At 35.6% G+C, this 5062-nt stretch overlaps 1 long non-coding RNA gene across 1 annotated transcript; it reads right to left on the bottom strand.

Moving 5' to 3' along the window:
- Positions 1-809: 809 nt before the first annotated feature.
- LOC142181139 (uncharacterized) lies at positions 810-4217 on the bottom strand. The gene is made up of 2 exons (XR_012709474.1): positions 3412-4217; positions 810-1058 (listed from the first exon to the last, which is right to left on the bottom strand). It is a non-coding gene; the product is annotated as an uncharacterized LOC142181139 (long non-coding RNA).
- Positions 4218-5062: the final 845 nt, after the last annotated feature.

Raw genomic sequence — 5062 nt, 5'->3', positions numbered from 1 at the left:
TTCGATCGAACCCTATGTAGGTTGCCTACGTATCATGACGCCGCATGAATCAGATCTTTGCGTAGTTCTGGGAAGATCGGGAATAAAGGAAACAAACTGACGCTCTCTGTTTCTACCTTAATGACTCTGACGAGAAAAGGGAAATAAAAGAAACAAATTTCTTTTTGTGTTTTTAAATTTTCTAGACTTAATGTTCTATAACCTATTGCAAACTCAAGTTTAACGAGCATATATTTTGCTTTTTTCTCTTTTTGAAACAAACACTCCATGGAAAATTATTAAGGAAACCCTAGAAGAGAAACAAAAATATTTTTTTGATTCCTTTTTTTTAGGAAGAAGATCGAAAGAATAAACCACGAAAAAATATTTTGAATTTTCATTTGATATCCTAACGCAAGATTTCGAAGCAAGCAATGAAAAAGATAAAACATAATATTTTTGGATTTCAATTTTGATTGCCTAAAGTAAAAATTCTAATGATAAACAAAAGATAAAGTATATTTTTTTCTATGTACAATATCCTAAAGTTCTAATGAAGATAAAAAGAATTTTTTTTTCATCTTTCATTATTTTCCCAAAGAAACACCTCAAAAGAAAATCTTTTTGGATTTTGGAATTAACACCTTAAAGAAAGATTTTAAAGAAGTACTAAAATAAAATTCTCTCTTTTTTGTTTTGAATTTTGGTCCTAATATACTAAAGGAAACATAAAAATAATTCATTTTTAGTCCTAGATATTAATTGCCTAAAGGAGAAACAACCTCAATTTTTTTCATTTCTAGAATTAGTATTTTAAAGAAAACTTATAACGGAAATATAAAACTGCAACATCCCTTTTTTGGATTTTTAAGTTACAACACATTTTTTCAAATATAAAACAGAAAATAATAATAATAAAAAGACTTGACATTACTGTACAAAAGTAGAAAGTAAAAGACGACATAAAATGAGGAACAGACTCAAAAACATAAAAATAAAACAAATCACCTTAAACAACTCCTGAATGCGGTGGTCCTGGGGTATATGTCATGCTCAGACTCCGGTAAGTGGATCCATACCTGTATGAGAAAACTTAAACCAACACTATGTGAGACAATGACATTCCCTACTAGATACATGCAAGACATAATTGAGGCTATTTTTGCAAAATGACTCATTTGGCCAAAAGATGGCTAGAAGTGCAAAATTTGGCTATGACCCCGCAAAGTCAAGAACCTAAGATTTACTAGGAAGACCGGACCCTATGTGGGTTGCCTACGTATCACGCCGCGAAAGACGAGAATCAGGTATGCGTAGTTCGGGCAGATTGGATACGAGCGAAAATAATAAAAGAAATAACTGACATATAGAAAACACATGTTTTGTTTCTCTTTTTTTCGAAAAATCATGAAAAATATAAAATCTTTTTGGATTTTCTTTTCTTTTTTTCGATTTTTTTGATTTTTTGAAAAATGATAACAAGTGCAAAAATCTTTTGAAGTTTTCATGCTCTTTTTTCTTAATAAAATGTAACAAAATATAATTGGGCCTTACTCGCTTCATCCTCACACTTCAGCCTGTCTTTTCTTTTTCTTTTTTTCTCTATTTTTTCATTCGCCCTTAATTATTATTGGTCCGCTAAATGACCCTTTTACCCTTGAAGAAATGCAACATGTAGCACATAAGATGCATCAAGATGGTCTGTTATTTTGGGTACACTTGTCCTAGACGGACCCAGCCCCTGTGTTGAGTCCCCAAAGTCAAATGCACATGATGCAAACAAACGTGCCTATTAGGGATCCGGCATGAGGCTGAGTTATTCTAGGTTCAAAAACCTGTGTATGTGTGCTAGATTGTGTACCCGAGCGGACAACTCGAGCCGAGGAGGGGGCTACGTACCGGGAACCAAAAGGTCATCCGGCTTAGTAACTTGTCCGAGCCTCTTTCTTATTTCCAGGTATGACACTAATAGAATAGGGAGTCTCGACCAGCGAGCACATCCCCAAGGATGAGAAGAGAAGGGTTTCGTAACAGTTTATATACAGTTCAGATAATATCAAAGCGGTAAAAGCAACATTTAGCACATTAGGCCCAAACATGTAATAAAATCAGATAATAGATAAAGTCAAATATAACAATTCATCTAAGCTCAAATTCTGAACCCTGAACCAGAAGTTCTGGGTTCTGTTTCCCCAGGAGAGTCGCCAGAGCTATCACACCTCCTTTTTTCCTACACCCCCGGAAGGAGTGTATAAGGGAGTTTTTTCCAACTTAAAGTGACAATCGAAACGGGATTATTTTATTAAAAACTTAGAGTCGCCGCTTGGGATGATTTATGGTGTCCCAAGTCACCAGTTCAAATCTTGAATCAAGGAAAACATTGACTCTATTATCGGTCCGCAATCACAGAAATCCGAGTAAGGAATTCTGTTAACCCGGGAGAAGGTATTAGGCATTCCCGAGTTCCGTGGTTCTAGCACGGTCGCTCAATTGTTATAATTGCCCTCTTATCTGATTTTAGTACATGTTTAACCTATGATACAAGTTTAACTAATTAACCGCTTTTAATTATTTTTAAGAAGATTGCAACGTTACTAAAACACGTCTTGAACCACGTCACATAAATGCACCCATGGTCTTTGACATATTTTAATATTGTTGGGATTTGGATTTGGGTCACATAAATGTGCACCCGAATTTAGAAAGGTAATTTTATTAAAATGACGCGCCTAAAGCAACTACACATTTTAACTTTGCGAGGGCCATGAAAAATTCGCTAAATGGCATGCCTCGAATTCTAAGGACTAGAATATTAACTAAGCGAGGGTCATGCATTTTAAAATTTTATTTTGGCACGGCACCTCAATTCCAATTCTAAAAGGGAATCAAACAAAGTTTTAGAGGGCCATAAATTATTTTCTAACATATATATATATAGGACAATAAAACAAAACAAACAAAAGGAAAAGACCAAAAAACAAAACTTTCCAAAAGTCTTAAATTATTCACGGAATTCACGTTAGGCAACTAATCATGGTTTGGTAAATTTTTTCAATAGCCTACTATTATTTACACAACCACTATATTGTAGTGTGCTTAAACAATTGACCCCATTTCAATACCACGGAGTACATGACAATTATCGAAGCTTATAATCTGCAAGGCAATCAACCATCATGCTTCCAAATTCATTTGAAGTCCAGTATCAATTGATCACAGTAAGAACAAACGCTACTCTTGATGCCACAAAGAAAACATATCAAGAAGAAAATCTGCTAGCAACACTTTTTGTATTAATGGTGGAGACAATAGCACAGTACAAGCATGCTCAAAATCAGAGTGACAATCGAAGATTTAACAAACGAACTTGACATAAATCAGTACAAGATGAACCACAAACAAAGATCCAAATTTAACGATAAAAAAACGGACCTTAGTTAAGCTCAACTCGCCGAATAGAACCTCAAACGGAAAACCTCGCCGGAAATCTCCAACCTCGGAATGAGCAACAAACGAACATAGCTTCGGACAGATTTAACAAACGAGCTCCAAAAATGAACTTAACCTTAATCGACAAACAAAAGAGACTCTATCTCTGTTCCTGTTGCAATTTACTTCTTCACAATGAACCTGTTCGAGTGTATGTCGAGCAAGATTGGTTGCTGATATTATTACTCCAACAGTAAAAGAACCCAAAAGAACTCAAATGAACAAACTTCTCCCATTAAATTTCTGTCCAAATGTACAAAAATGGCTGGCAGACAAAGCTTGACCAGAAAATTCGAAACAATAGCAAAGAACAGCTCGAAGATTCAATGTTAAATATGAATCAAACCACGAACGAGCGCAGAACCCGGAAAACCTCGAACTCAAACTCGGATCTCCTAGGTGCAACTCCATTTCTGTTTCAATTTTGTGAAGGAGATGGGGTAATGGTTATGGGGGCATGCTTCTTGGTAGTTGCTGCTGGAGTTTCTTCTGTGTAACTCGAATGGAGGTGAAGAAATAGGGGCCTCTAGGAGATGAAGGGGAGCGGCTCCGTCTCTGTTGCAGAAGACGAACGAAAGGGGATGTCGTTTTGGATATTGAACGATGCTGATCGTTCTTCAGGGAGAGATCTTAGGCGTTTTTGGTCTGTGTCTTATGTTGAAACACTGAAGAAGAACTAGAGGGGGAGGGGTCTATCTTTTTGCGCAGCTTTTTTTCAGCTTTTTTCCCTTCAGCCTTATCTCCCCTCCTTTTTTTTTGATTTTTAAGCACTCATTTATAGGTAGAGTCTAGGTTTAGGTGTATTTTTGTGTATTTTGTCCATTAGTGCCTAGGTCTTTTGTGTTAAGTCCTTAGGGTCTTCTTTATTTGTTATTTATTCCAAAGAAGAGTCTAGAAGGGTCCCTAGGCTTAATAGACTAATCCGAATTGGGCCAAGAATTGGGTTCTAAAATTCTTAAAATTATGATCCAACACCTTAATTGACTCATTTTAAAGTAAGATAAAAATACTACCCCATGCCAAAGGCTAACATGAAACTATTATATATTTTTTTTATTTTCAAAATTATAAAAAGATAAAAATAAGTACTATTTTTCTATATATTTATTTAAATTTATGAAAGATACGTAAGCTAAAAATATATCTTTTCGTAATTTTCCATTTTTATGACGAAAATAAAGTAAAGAAGTTAAAAATAGTTGAAATAGATATATTAGGACTAAATTAAATATTTACATACTAAAATATAAAAAATCTTGGGGAGGGTCAAAAATCACATGTCTACAAGAGGCTCGGACAAGTTACAAAGCCGGATGGCCTTTTGGTTCCCGGTACGTAGCCCCCCCTCGGCTCGAGTCGTCCGCTCGGGTACACAAGTCTAGAACAATATACTCAGGTTTTAAACTTAGAATAATTCAGCCTAATGCTGGATCCCTAGTAGGAACGTTAGTTTGCATCATGTGCATTTAACTTTGGGGACTCAACACTGGGGTTGAGTCTGTCTAGGACAGGTGGACCTCAGAATCAAAGACCATCCTGATGCATATTTTACGTGCTACTTGTGCAATTATTTGTTTCGGTTTGCATGTTGACA

This window comes from Nicotiana tabacum, chromosome 5 (genome assembly GCF_000715075.1).
Source record: "Nicotiana tabacum cultivar K326 chromosome 5, ASM71507v2, whole genome shotgun sequence".
In the NCBI taxonomy this organism is placed as follows: Eukaryota; Viridiplantae; Streptophyta; class Magnoliopsida; order Solanales; family Solanaceae; genus Nicotiana; species Nicotiana tabacum.
This window is presented reverse-complemented; position numbering and strand designations above follow the sequence as displayed.